Raw genomic sequence first — 15,431 nt, 5'->3', positions numbered from 1 at the left:
ACCGAAGTTGGTGTCCTGGTGGAGCATGTCCTGGGGCAGTATGATGCCCTCTTTGGATCGTCCCGCGCCAGCAAGGAAGGACGAGAGAGGATCTGGGCCGACTGTGTGGTTGCCATCAACGCGGAGGGGGTGGCAACCCGCAACGTCCTGAAGATCAAGAAGCGCTGGGAGGACTTGAGGTCCAGGACCCTTGTGAAGGCCCGGCACCTCGTGGAGGGTGGCTGGGGCCGCATGAGTTCCATCCAGATGAGGGTCCTGGAACGCGTACGCCCATCGCTCCACGCCCAGATCCTTGAGAGGGAGGCCCGTCTGGAGTTGAGCGGTAAGTGTCCAAGCATTACTGTGTGAGACAGGGCATGTTGCGGTGTGCTGGTTCTATGATACTTGCCTGTATGTGTGCCATAGGCCATGTATGCATGTATGTGTGCAGGGACATCATAGTAATGCATGTGCGACCAGTGATGTGTGGCCCACATGGTTGTTGCATGTGTTCAAATGCCGCATGGGGAGCCCTATGCAGATTTTGAACATGAGAGCATGCCAGTCTCTGTACCTGGACATGGGTGGGGGTGAGGGATGGGTGCTGATGCCAGGTACATATATGGTAGCCATGTCTGTGTGCCTGACCTGCGTGTCTGTGACTTGTGCATGCCATGGATGCATGACACATGTGTGTGACAATGCACAGATTCAGTGAAGCAGCCAAATTACCCTTGTATCCGCTGTGTTTTGTGTGTTTGGGGCCAGATGGATGTGACTGAGGTGAAGTGTGTGCATGTGATAGGCATGAGCCATGATGCATGTGAGTTACATATCATTGAATGTTTCAAGAGTCCATTGGACATGCATGGAAATGTCCATGGCATGCACCATGCCTGTTACTGTGTGTGTTTTGCCTGGACTGACCCATGTGTTGTGGAGGGACATGATGGAAGTGTAGTTTGACAGTGGTGCTCATCTGCTATTGCTTCCTGTCTAGGGGACCATTGTACAGTACCCTGATGCTTGTGTTCTTTGTCTCCCTCTACGCAGTGGCTAGTGAAGAAGAGGGCGGAGACGGCGCTGTGGAGCAAGGCGGCGGGGATGCCCCCACGGCTGCAGCGGAAGGGGTGGGTGAGCCCCCACAGGGGCCTGCTACCGTGGGAGACGGTGAGGAGCCATCCAGGTTGGTGGTTTGCACAGAGGAGGAGGAGGCCGCCACTGGGGCACACATGGGGCCTGGTGGGGGCATCCCTGCTGGTGCAAGTGGTGCAGTCCAGGGCCAGGGGCAGGAGGCAGCTCAGGTCACCGTGGAGGGGCCTGTGCATGTTGCTGTCCCTGACCCTGTGAGTGCACCACCATGCACCAGCAGGGATGCCCCGTCCCAGGCCCGTCCGCAGGTAGAGGGGATGTCCATGTCACCTGACTCCCCTCCACCTGCGGACGTGGGAACCCCTGGCCGTGTGGAGAAGGTCCTGATTGGGGTCGCGATGCGCACGGCTGTGATTCGTGATGCCATGCATGCTTCCCGGGAGGAGCACGCACGTCATCACGAAGTGCACCGTGCCGACGTGGCCCAATTGGGATCGGCCATGTTCGGGGGTTTGCTGCATGTGTTGGCCAATCTGGCGGCCCTCTCCTCCTCTGTGCAGGCTATACACCAGTCGTTCTCCTTGCCGTCTTCCGGCCCAGATGACACCAGGGCCCCCTGTGGACCTGCCCCGACCAATGCAGCCAGCTCGGTGGGGATCCCATCCCTGCCACAGTTGGGAGTCGGAGGTCCAGCAGGGGTGGACAACACAGCAACTGGACCCCAGCAGATGGAAGATGTGACAGCATCATCGGGCAGGGCACGTGCACGACGGCGTCGGTGGTTTCCATCAGCCTGGATGCCGTCGTGCTGGCAGAGGCAGTGGCGTCGGAGGCAGCAGCAGGCTCGACGTGGGAGGCATCATGGCTCGGGGCCATCAAGATCAGAGGGGCAGGCATCGGCCGGAGGGCAGGGCAACCCTGGGATGGTGGTGTCTTCCGGGTGGGAGCAGTTGGTCCAGGGGATAGGTGCGGAGCGGCTTCGGGCAGAAGAGGAGCGGCTCACCATGGTCAGGGCGGAGTTCTCCATGCGTCGGGCGTTGAGGCGGGCTGAGTGCCTCGAGGAAGCTCGCAGGGAGTTTGAGCTGAACATGGGGTTATCCCTGGAAGACCTCGGGGCCAGGACAGAGTCCCGCCTCCAGGACATCGACATGGAGTTCGATGATGCCCTGGCCAGCAACATCACCGAGTGAGCAGCAGGACTTGCCCGCTGCCTTTGTATATAGTTATTTAGTTAGTTAGTGTTAGGTTTCCTTTATTCATTTTTATTTTTTTGGACCGCTCGGACAATGGCCACTTTTTTGTAGATATTTTTTTCATTAGATAGTAGTAGGTTTCATTTATGGTGTTGGGTTCATGGACCCTGGAATATTCGTGTATATAGTTTGCTTTTTGAAGAAACATTTTTTTTATTGATTATTGTGTTCACCATGAGGAAATGGTTTTTCATTATTTTCCTTCCACATGACATTGCTTTGGACAACATTTGTTTTTGGATTACTTTTTTTTTTTTATTTTTACATTTGTTCTCGGACATGGACCATTTATTTTGTTATCCCCATTGTTGTATGTTTGATTTGTTTACTTATTTTTCATCTTTAATACATGTTTTTTTAACTTTCACTTGTGGTATTTTCTCATTGGTTTCATACATGTCATGATATGGGTTTTGACATTCACTTGCACCCGTTGTGTATGTGTGTGTGACGGACATGTGTTCATTTACATACTTGCCATTGGGGTTGTATCATGTAATTGCATTCACTATGTGGGTGGATGCAATCCTTGCCTGGGTGTTTGTGCTGGGTATGCTGCCCATTACTGCCATGATTGAGTATCGTCAGGACCTGGGGGCAGGGGGACATGTGTGGGTGCCTGGTGGAGGATGCCCCTGCACTGCTGGGGGGTGGGGGTGGTGGGAGACATGGGTGGGGGCCTGGTGGAGGGTGCCCCTGGATGGTGGGGGGTGGGGGTGGTGGGAGACATGAGTGGGGGCCTGGTGGAGGGTGCCCCTGGTCACTGGGGGGGTGAGGGTGGTGGGAGACATGAGTGGGGGCCTGGTGGAGGGTGCCCCTGGTGGCGGGGGGGTGGGGGTGGTGGGAGACATGAGTGGGGGCCTGGTGGAGGGTGCCCATGGTGGCAGGGGGGTGGGGGTGGTGGGAGACATGAGTGGGGGCCTGGTGGAGGCTGCCCCTGCACTGCTGGGGGGTGGGGGTGGTGGGAGACATGAGTGGGGGCCTGGTGGAGGCGGCCCCTGCACTGCTGGGGGGTGGGGGTGGTGGGAGACATGGGTGGGGGCCTGGTGGAGGGTGCCCCTGCACTGCTGGGGGGTGGGGGTGGTGGGAGACATGAGTGGGGGCCCGGTGGAGGGTGCCCCTGGTGACTGGGGGGGTGGGGGTGGTGGGAGACATGAGTGGGGGCCTGGTGGAGGGTGCCCCTGGTGACTGGGAGGGTGGGGGTGATAGGGGACATGAGTGGGTGCCTGGTGGAGCCTGCCACTGCACTGCTGGGGGGTGGGGGTGGTGGGAGACATGAGTGGGGGCCTGGTGGAGGGTGCCCCTGGATGGTGGGGGGTGGGGGTGGTGGGAGACATGAGTGGGGGCCTGGTGGAGGGTGCCCATGGTGGCAGGGGGGTGGGGGTGGTGGGAGACATGAGGGGGGGCCTGGTGGAGGCTGCCCCTGCACTGCTGGGGGGTGGGGGTGGTGGGAGACATGAGTGGGGGCCTGGTGGAGGCTGCCCCTGCACTGCTGGGGGGTGGGGGTGGTGGGAGACAATGGTGGGGGCCTGGTGGAGGCTGCCCCTGCACTGCTGGGGGGTGGGGGTGGTGGGAGACATGAGTGGGGGCCTGGTGGAGGCTGCCCCTGCACTGCTGGGGGGTGGGGGTGGTGGGAGACATGAGTGGGGGCCTGGTGGAGGGTGCCCATGGTGGCGGGGGGGTGGGGGTGATAGGGGACATGAGTGGGTGCCTGGTGGAGCCTGCCCCTGCACTGCTGGGGGGTGGGGGTGGTGGGAGACATGAGTGGGGGCCTGGTGGAGGGTGCCCCTGGATGGTGGGGGGTGGGGGTGGTGGGAGACATGAGTGGGGGCCTGTTGGAGGCTGCCCCTGGTGACTGGGGGGGTGGGGGTGGTGGGAGACATGAGTGGGGGCCTGGTGGAGGGTGCCCCTGGTGGCGGGGGGGTGGGGGTGATAGGGGACATGAGTGGGGGCCTGGTGGGGGCTGCCCCTGCACTGCTGGGGGGTGGGGGTGGTGGGAGACATGAGTGGGGGCCTGGTGGAGGGTGCCCATGGTGGCAGGGGGGTGGGGGTGGTGGGAGACATGAGTGGGGACCTGGTGGAGGCTGCCCCTGGATGGTGGGGGGTGAGGGTGGTGGGAGACATGAGTGGGGGCCTGGTGGAGGGTGCCCCTGGTGGCGGGGGGGTGGGGGTGATAGGGGACATGAGTGGGTGCCTAGTGGAGGCTGCCCCTGCACTGCTGGGGGGTGGAGGTGGTGGGAGACATGAGTGGGGGCCTGGTGGAGGCTGCCCCTGCACTGCTGGGGGGTGGGGGTGGTGGGAGACATGGGTGGGGACCTGGTGGAGGCTGCCCCTGCACTGCTGGGGGGTGGGGGTGGTGGGAGACATGAGTGGGGGCCTGGTGGAGGGTGCCCCTGGTGACTGGGGGGGTGGGGGTGGTGGGAGACATGAGTGGGGGCCTGGTGGAGGGTGCCCCTGGTGACTGGGGGGGTGGGGGTGATAGGGGACATGAGTGGGTGCCTGGTGGAGCCTGCCCCTGCACTGCTGGGGGGTGGGGGTGGTGGGAGACATGAGTGGGGGCCTGGTGGAGGGTGCCCCTGGATGGTGGGGGGTGGGGGTGGTGGGAGACATGAGTGGGGGCCTGGTGGAGGGTGCCCATGGTGGCATGGGGGTGGGGGTGTGGGAGACATGAGTGGGGGCCTGGAGGAGGCTGCCCCTGCACTGCTGGGGGCTGGGGGTGGTGGGAGACATGAGTGGGGGCCTGGTGGAGGCTGCCCCTGCACTGCTGGGGGGTGGGGGTGGTGGGAGACATGGGTGGGGGCCTGGTGGAGGGTGCCCCTGCACTGCTGGGGGGTGGTGGTGGTGGGAGACATGAGTGGGGGCCTGGTGGAGGGTGCCCCTGGTGACTGGGGGGTGGGGGTGGTGGGAGACATGAGTGGGGGCCTGGTGGAGGGTGCCCCTGGTGACTGGGGGGGTGGGGGTGATAGGGGACATGAGTGGGTGCCTGGTGGAGCCTGCCCCTGCACTGCTGGGGGGTGGGGGTGGTGGGAGACATGAGTGGGGGCCTGATGGAGGGTGCCCCTGGATGGTGGGGGGTGGGGGTGGTGGGAGACATGAGTGGGGGCCTGGTGGAGGGTGCCCATGGTGGCAGGGGGGTGAGGTGGTGGGAGACATGAGTGGGGGCCTGGTGGAGGCTGCCCCTGCACTGCTGGGGGGTGGGGGTGGTGGGAGACATGAGTGGGGGCCTGGTGGAGGCTGCCCCTGCACTGCTGGGGGGTGGGGGTGGTGGGAGACATGGGTGGGGGCCTGGTGGAGGCTGCCCCTGCACTGCTGGGGGGTGGGGGTGGTGGGAGACATGAGTGGGGGCCTGGTGGAGGGTGCCCCTGGATGGTGGGGGTGGGGGTGGTGGGAGACATGAGTGGGGGCCTGGTGGACGATGCCCATCGTGGCAGGGGGGTGGGGGTGGTGGGAGACATGAGTGGGGGCCTGGTGTAGGCTGCCCCTGCACTGCTGGGGGGTGGGGGTGGTGGGAGACATGAGTGGGGGCGTGGTGGAGGCTGCCCCTGCACTGCTGGGGGGTGGGGGTGGTGGGAGACATGAGTGGGGGCCTGGTGGAGGGTGCCCCTGGATGGTGGGGGGTGGGGGTGGTGGGAGACATGAGCAGGTGTGCAGGGTAGTCCCCTGTTTTGTGGGCTGCCTGCAGGGGCTGTCGAGGGTGTACAGGGAACACCTGTGAGGACCCACCCAGCCTAATCGCGTGTGTAACTTCCCACGCACCCCTGTAATACACGTACCAAGCCAAATCGCGTGTGATAATTCCCGCGCACCCCTGAAATACACGCGCCCAGGCTATTCACGTGTGGAAATTCCTGCGCACCCCTGAAATACACGTACCCTGCTGTAATCGCGTGTGGGACTTCCCGCGCACCCCTGAAATACACGCGCCCAGGCTATTCACGTGTGGAACTTCCCGCGCACCCCTGAAATACACGTACCCTGCTGTAATCGCGTGTGGGACTTCCCGCGCACCCCTGAAATACACGCGCCCAGGCTATTCGCCTGTGGAACTTCCCGCGCACCCCTGAAATACACGCGCCCAGGCTATTCGCGTGTGGAACTTCCCGCGCACCCCTGAAATACACGCGCCGAGGCTATTCGCGTGTGGAACTTTCCGCGCACCCCTGAAATACACGCGGCCAGGCTATTCGCGTGTGGAACTTCCCGCGCACCCCTGAAATACACGCGCCCAGGCTATTTGCGTGTGGAACTTCCCGCGCACCCCTGAAATACACATACCCTGCTGTAATCGCGTGTGGGACTTCCCGCGCACCCCTGAAATACACGCGCCCAGGCTATTCGCGTGTGTAACTTCCTGCGCACCCCTGAAATACACGCGCCCAGGCTATTCGCGTGTGGGACTTCCCACGCACCCCTGAAATACACGCGCCCAGGCTATTCGGCTGTGGAACTTCCCGCGCACCCCTGAAATACACGTACCCTGATGGAATTGCGTGTGGTACTTCCCGCGCACCCCTGAAATCCACGTACCCGGCCAAATCGCATGTGAGACTTCCCGCGCACCCCGGTATACACGCACACGTATTTTTTGTCAGTGTGTCCGTGTTTGTGTGTATCCCTTTGCACGTCATTTGTCCTGGAGGGCCACAGTATAGGACATTCATCATGGCAGTATATGGGTGATATTTGTTGGCGCACCTTTTGGCGCACATTTCTTACAGCCGCAGAGACGCTACCGCCTGCTTTCTTGTGGCGGTCGTGTTTGTGCCTGTGCGCTGGTTTGAGCGTGCGCTTTTTTGCCCTATTCTATTCCATGAATACGTGTTGTAGGCGAGCGTGTGGGCGTTCCGCGCACTTGTGCCCTGTACTTCCCCCGTGACGCCCACGTTTTTGCAAGTTGTTCCCCATTCCGAGTGTTACGCCCGTGTTCCGCCCGTGTTCCGCCTACTTTTGTTGCGTGCGCCGCGCTATGTGCGAATTTCGCTGTGGCCTGTGCGATTTTCGCTGTGACCTGGCGCACGCTGTTAGATGGCCTGTGTGCCAACGTGCGCGGCGCACTTTTTATCGCACATCCGCTGGTTTTCTCGCGCACGGACTTCCATGAATCGATGTGCGCTGCTTTTCGTGCGATTTTCGCACTTGCACTGCGATTTTCGCTATTCCACTGCGATTCGCACGTTTTTGCCCACTTGCGCCGCGCTAATTATTCCATGAATCAGCCTGTGAATGTGTGGCGAAATATTATGTGGTCAAAATTGTGTCTCTGGAATGTCGGTTTATTGCGAGAGCATTTTTTGGTTCTGTACACCTCCAACAGGGCTTGATATTCAATTGGGTCATTCTCTTTTCCGCCAACTTTCGGTTTTATCAGTTTGGCCAATACGGGTTTATCGCTAGATCTCAGGAGGGCGATTGCGTCATGGTTCTCACGATATTTGCAGCTTCCATTGCTCCAAGGTCTGATGGTGCCTCTGCTTCCATTCCATTGTAACCACATTATGGTCACTTTGTGGTGATTTAGTTACATATAAGGCTTTAATTTCCTGTGATATTGTTTCGGATACAAAAAATAATCTCGGATAGATTTTTGTGCTCCTCTTTCCCAGGTTACATTAGGAGGGATGTCGCCTATTGAGGCACCATTCAACATATGCAAGGATCGGGTGGCCATTTCATCTAACCATATTGCACTTTTCTGGTCCCCTTCTCTTTTGGGCCCTTTCTGAGGCTAGTTATTCCCAACAGCTTCATATTAAAATTGCCACATAAGACAATTTGCGAATTGGCATGTTCAGTCATAATATTGTTGATAGTGTGGGAATAGTGCCAATATACATTTAGCACATGCACTATGAATGTTCTTCCATTTAGCATTTTTCTGGCTTCTAAACTTGCATATTGAATGTGTGGCGAAATGTTATGTGTTGTTTTTATACTGAACCCACTTTTTCTCTTCACCATAATTAGCTGACCAGACATCGGTCTACACTTGCGTTGCACAATTGCTGGGTTTAAGGCCACTTCGAAACCCTCCACACATGGCACTTTTCCCAGCCATATCTCCTGAAGACAAATTATATCAGCCAACATCAGAACTTTTGGGCAAGATTTTACTAAATGCGAAAAGCCCCTTGTGTTCCAGGTTGCCCACACTATACTATTCGTTTGGTCTTGGCCTTAGCGTTTGGAGGTATCATTTATGGCTTTGGCTACCCGGGTCCAGCATTTTTGTTCTTCACCTGGCAGATCAGACGTTTTTACTTCAGGGCTTACTGTCTTACTGCTCCTCGTATTTCCCACTGTGATTTTAATTTTGTGAAGGACCATGCCTTGCGTTGTTAGCTATTTGCAATTACTTGCGATCTTCTTTATCATTGGGTCGTCGTTTATGCTTGAATTTATTAGCGTCCCCAAGTATTGCGTGAATGTTACTTTGCTCAAGGCTTCAGTTCCCAATGTCCATCTCAGCGTATTTGTCTTCAGATGACCACCTTTCTTATTTTCGAGGACAAGTATTTCTGATTTGGCTACATTGATCTCAAGGCCTAAATCCTCGACAAAAATATTTAAAGCATTTAGCTTTCTGTGGAGACAAATGGGTGGTAAGTCTAGAAGAACCATGTCATCAGCATAAAGGATCCAACTGATGTGTTTCCCATTCAATTTTGGGGGGAATGACACTACAACATCAAATATGGATCCGACCTCTGAGATGTAAAAAATTGAAGAGTGTCGCTCCAAATGGGCACCCTTGCTTCACCCCTCATCCTGATTTGATGGGTTTGGTTAGGTGACCCTCGCTGTCTAAGCAAATCTGTATTTGGGTCTCCGAGTAGAGTTCTTTTATGGCATGAATGAGGCTGTGGGGGCAGCCTCTCGATTTTAATTTCGACCATACGGTTTCACGATTGACTCCATCAAAGGCGTTAGCTAAATCTATAAATGCCAGATAGATTTTATTACCAGATTTAATGGCATCTATTTTCATCAGGTTCAGAATCAGAAGGTTTAAACTGCATCCTACGCCTTTAACCAAGCTTGTCTGTCGTACATCGAAGATCTTATTTAACTTTATCCAACTCGGCAGTTGCTTTAGGAGCAGACTTGCAAAAACGTTCCCTATCACATCCATTAGGGCTATGGGTCGATAGTTAGCTGGATTTGTACGGTTGCCCTTTTTGTAGATTGGAACAATAATGCCCAATTTCCATGTTGTTGGAATACGGCCCTCTTTTATTATGTTTTGAAAAATTATAGTGCAGAAGTCTGTCCATTCTTCAATATTTTTCTTGAGGATGGCAGTCGAGAGCCCATCTGGGCCTGCCGCTCTTGAGGAGCTAATCTTTTGTAGGCAATTCAAGATCTCATCATGTTCAAATACTAGGTGCCATGGCTGGTTTACAATTAGGCTTGGGCAAGAAGTTTCCTTCTTTTTTTCAAATACATGTCCAAAATGGCTTGTTCACTGGTCTTCGGTCACTATATTTGCTAGCATAGCTTTTTGCGGATTCTCCAACTCATTCACTAGCGACCAGAAGCTTCTTGGATTGTTCTTATTCAATGCCACTAGAATTGCTTCAGCGTCTTTTTGATCTAATAGCCCACGATGAGCTTTGATCCAGTTGTTATATTGGTTCTCCACTTTTCTTATCTCAGATTTTTGGTTAGGCATCGCTTTCTTAAAAATTAGTCTTATATCAAGGCGCAAGTCTCTTTTTTTCGTGCAACTTGGGGGTCAAAATTGTGTCTCTGGAATGTCGGTTTATTGCGAGAGCATTTTTTGGTTCTGTACACCTCCAACAGGGCTTGATATTCAATTGGGTCATTCTCTTTTCCGCCAACTTTCGGTTTTATCAGTTTGGCCAATACGGGTTTATCGCTAGATCTCAGGAGGGCGATTGCGTCATGGTTCTCACGATATTTGCAGCTTCCATTGCTCCAAGGTCTGATGGTGCCTCTGCTTCCATTCCATTGTAACCACATTATGGTCACTTTGTGGTGATTTAGTTACATATAAGGCTTTAATTTCCTGTGATATTGTTTCGGATACAAAAAATAATCTCGGATAGATTTTTGTGCTCCTCTTTCCCAGGTTACATTAGGAGGGATGTCGCCTATTGAGGCACCATTCAACATATGCAAGGATCGGGTGGCCATTTCATCTAACCATATTGCACTTTTCTGGTCCCCTTCTCTTTTGGGCCCTTTCTGAGGCTAGTTATTCCCAACAGCTTCATATTAAAATTGCCACATAAGACAATTTGCGAATTGGCATGTTCAGTCATAATATTGTTGATAGTGTGGGAATAGTGCCAATATACATTTAGCACATGCACTATGAATGTTCTTCCATTTAGCATTTTTCTGGCTTCTAAACTTGCATATTGAATGTGTGGCGAAATGTTATGTGTTGTTTTTATACTGAACCCACTTTTTCTCTTCACCATAATTAGCTGACCAGACATCGGTCTACACTTGCGTTGCACAATTGCTGGGTTTAAGGCCACTACGAGACCCTCCACACATGGCATTTTTCCCAGCCATATCTCCTGAAGACAAATTATATCAGCCAACATCAGAACTGTTGGGCAAGATTTTACTAAATGCGAAAAGCCCCTTGTGTTCCAGGTTGCCCACACTATACTATTCGTTTGGTCTTGGCCTTAGTGTTTGGAGGTATCATTTATGGCTTTGGCTACCCGGGCCCAGCATTTTTGTTCTTCACCTGGCAGATCAGACGTTTTTACTTCAGGGCTTACTGTCTTACTGCTCCTCGTATTTCCCACTGTGATTTTAATTTTGTGAAGGACCATGCCTTGCGTTGTTAGCTATTTGTAATTACTTGCGATCTTCTTTATCATTGGGTCATCGTTTATGCTTGAATTTATTAGCATCCCCAAGTATTGCGTGAATGTTACTTTGCTCAAGGCTTCAGTTCCCAATATCCATCTCAGCGTATTTGTCTTCAGATGACAACCTTTCTTATTTTCGAGGACAAGTATTTCTGATTTGGCTACATTGATCTCAAGACCTAAATCCTCGACAAAAATATTTAAAGCATTTAGCTTTCTGTGGAGACAAATGGGTGTTAGGTCTAGAAGAACCATGTCATCAGCATAAAGGATCCAACTGATGTGTTTCCCATTCAATTTTGGGGGGAATGACACTACAACATCAAATATGGATCCGACCTCTGAGATGTAAAAAATTGAAGAGTGTCACTCCCAATGGGCACCCTTGCTTCACCCCTCATCCTGATTTGATGGGTTTGGTTAGGTGACCCTCACTGTCTAAGCAAATCTGTATTTGGGTCTCCGAGTAGAGTTCTTTTATGGCATGAATGAGGCTGTGGGGGCAGCCTCTCGATTTTAATTTCGACCATACGGTTTCACGATTGACTCCATCAAAGGCGTTAGCTAAATCTATAAATGCCAGATAGATTTTATTACCAGATTTAATGGCATCTATTTTCATCAGGTTCAGAATCAGAAGGTTTAAACTGCATCCTACGCCTTTAACCAAGCCTGTCTGTCGTACATCGAAGATCTTATTTAACTTTATCCAACTCGGCAGTTGCTTTAGGAGCAGACTTGCAAAAACTTTCCCTATCACATCCAATAGGGCTATGGGTCGATAGTTAGCTGGATTTCTACGGTTGCCCTTTTTGTAGATTGGAACAATAATGCCCAATTTCCATGTTGTTGGAATACGGCCCTCTTTTATTATGTTTTGGAAAATTATACTGCAGAAGTCTGTCCATTCTTCAATATTTTTCTTGAGGATGGCAGTCGAGAGCCCATCTGGGCCTGCCGCTCTTGAGGAGCTAATCTTTTGTAGGCAATTCAAGATCTCATCATGTTCAAATACTAGGTGCCATGGCTGGTTTACAATTAGGCTTGGGCAAGAAGTTTCCTTCTTTTTTTCAAATACATGTCCAAAATGGCTTGTTCACTGGTCTTCGGTCACTATATTTGCTAGCATAGCTTTTTGCGGATTCTCAAACTCATTCATTAGCGACCAGAAGCTTCTTGGATTGTTCTTATTCAATGCCACTAGAATTGCTTCAGCGTCTTTTTGATCTAATAGCCCACGATGAGCTTTGATCCAGTTGTTATATTGGTTCTCCACTTTTCTTATCTCAGATTTTTGGTTAGGCATCGCTTTCTTAAAAATTAGTCTTATATCAAGGCGCAAGTCTCTTTTTTTCGTGCAACTTGGGGGTCAAAATTGTGTCTCTGGAATGTCGGTTTATTGCGAGAGCATTTTTTGGTTCTGTACACCTCCAACAGGGCTTGATATTCAATTGGGTCATTCTCTTTTCCGCCAACTTTCGGTTTTATCAGTTTGGCCAATACGGGTATATCGCTAGATCTCAGGCGATTGCGTCCTGGTTCTCACGATATTTGCAGCTTCCATTGCTCCAGGGTCTGATGGTGCCTCTGCTTCCATTCCATTGTAACCACATTATGGTCACTTTGTGGTGATTTAGTTACATATAAGGCTTTAATTTCCTGTGATATTGTTTCGGATACAAAAAATAATCTCGGATAGATTTTTGTGCTCCTCTTTCCCAGGTTACATTAGGAGGGATGTCGCCTATTGAGGCACCATTCATCATATGCAAGGATCGGGTGGCCATTTCATCTAACCATATTGCACTTTTCTGGTCCCCTTCTCTTTTGGGCCCTTTTTGAGGCTAGTTATTCCCAACAGCTTCATATTAAAATTGCCACATAAGACAATTTGCGAATTGGCATGTTCAGTCATAATATTGTTGATAGTGTGGGAGGTGTGACAATATACATTTAGCACATGCACTATGGTTTTTCTTCCATTTAGCATTTTTCTGGCTTCTAAACTTGCATATTGAATGTGTGGCGAAATGTTATGTGTTGTTTTTATACTGAACCCTCTTTTTCTCTTCACCATAATTAGCTGACCAGACATCGGTCTACACTTGCGTTGCACAATTGCTGGGTTTAAGGCCACTACGAGACCCTCCACACATGGCATTTTTCCCAGCCATATCTCCTGAAGACAAATTATATCAGCCGACATCAGAACTTTTGGGCAAGATTTTACTAAATGCGAAAAGCCCCTTGTGTTCCAGGTTGCCCACACTATACTATTCGTTTGGTCTTGGCCTTAGTGTTTGGAGGTATCATTTATGGCTTTGGCTACCCGGGCCCAGCATTTTTGTTCTTCACCTGGCAGATCAGACGTTTTTACTTCAGGGCTTACTGTCTTACTGCTCCTCGTATTTCCCACTGTGATTTTAATTTTGTGAAGGACCATGCCTTGCGTTGTTAGCTATTTGTAATTACTTGCGATCTTCTTTATCATTGGGTCGTCGTTTATGCTTGAATTTATTAGCGTCCCCAAGTATTGCGTGAATGTTACTTTGCTCAAGGCTTCAGTTCCCAATATCCATCTCAGCGTATTTGTCTTCAGATGACAACCTTTCTTATTTTCGAGGACAAGTATTTCTGATTTGGCTACATTGATCTCAAGACCTAAATCCTCGACAAAAATATTTAAAGCATTTAGCTTTCTGTGGAGACAAATGGGTGTTAGGTCTAGAAGAACCATGTCATCAGCATAAAGGATCCAACTGATGTGTTTCCCATTCAATTTTGGGGGGAATGACACTACAACATCAAATATGGATCCGACCTCTGAGATGTAAAAAATTGAAGAGTGTCACTCCCAATGGGCACCCTTGCTTCACCCCTCATCCTGATTTGATGGGTTTGGTTAGGTGACCCTCACTGTCTAAGCAAATCTGTATTTGGGTCTCCGAGTCGAGTTCTTTTATGGCATGAATGAGGCTGTGGGGGCAGCCTCTCGATTTTAATTTCGACCATACGGTTTCACGATTGACTCCATCAAAGGCGTTAGCTAAATCTATAAATGCCAGATAGATTTTATTACCAGATTTAATGGCATGTATTTTCATCAGGTTCAGAATCAGAAGGTTTAAACTGCATCCTACGCCTTTAACCAAGCTTGTCTGTCGTACATCGAAGATCTTATTTAACTTTATCCAACTCGGCAGTTGCTTTAGGAGCAGACTTGCAAAAACTTTCCCTATCACATCCAATAGGGCTATGGGTTGATAGTTAGCTGGATTTGTACGGTTGCCCTTTTTGTAGATTGGAACAATAATGCCCAATTTCCATGTTGTTGGAATACGGCCCTCTTTTATTATGTTTTGGAAAATTATAGTGCAGAAGTCTGTCCATTCTTCAATATTTTTCTTGAGGATGGCAGTCGAGAGCCCATCTGGGCCTGCCGCTCTTGAGGAGCTAATCTTTTGTAGGCAATTCAAGATCTCATCATGTTCAAATACTAGGTGCCATGGCTGGTTTACAATCAGGCTTGGGCAAGAAGTTTCCTTCTTTTTTTCAAATACATGTCCAAAATGGCTTGTCCACTGGTCTTCGGTCACCATATTTGCTAGCATAGCTTTTTGCGGATTCTCCAACTCATTCACTAGTGACCAGAAGCTTCTTGGATTGTTCTTATTCAATGCCACTAGAATTGCTTCAGCGTCTTTTTGTTCTAATAGCCCATGATGAGCTTTGATCCAGTTGTTATATTGGTTCTCCACTTTTCTTATCTTAGATTTTTGGTTAGGCATCGCTTTCTTAAAAATTAGTCTTATATCAAGGCGCAAGTCTCTTTTTTTCGTGCAACTTGGGGGTAAAAATGGTGTCTCTGGAATGTCAGTTTATTGCGAGAGCATTTTTTGGTTCTGTACACCTCCAACAGGGCTTGATATTCATTTGGGTCATTCTCTTTTCCTGCAACTTTCGGTTTTATCAGTTTGGCCAATACGGGTATATCGCTAGATCTGAGGCGAAGGCGATTGCGTCCTGGTTCTAACAATATTTGCAGCTTCCATTGCTCCAGGGTCTGATGGTGCCTCTGCTTCCATTCCATTGTAACCACATTATGGTCACTTTGTGGTGATTTAGTTACATATAAGGCTTTAATTTCCTGTAATATTGTTTCGGATACAAAAAAGTAATCTAGGATAGATTTTTGTGCTCCTCTTTCCCAGGTTACATTAGGAGGGATGTCGCCTATTGTGGCACCATTCATCATATG

The sequence above is a fragment of the Ambystoma mexicanum genome, chromosome 2q, assembly GCF_040938575.1.
Source record: "Ambystoma mexicanum isolate Mex_15411 chromosome 2q, UKY_AmexF1_1, whole genome shotgun sequence".
Lineage (NCBI taxonomy): Eukaryota > Metazoa > Chordata > Amphibia > Caudata > Ambystomatidae > Ambystoma > Ambystoma mexicanum.
Note: the sequence above shows the minus strand (reverse complement) of the source record.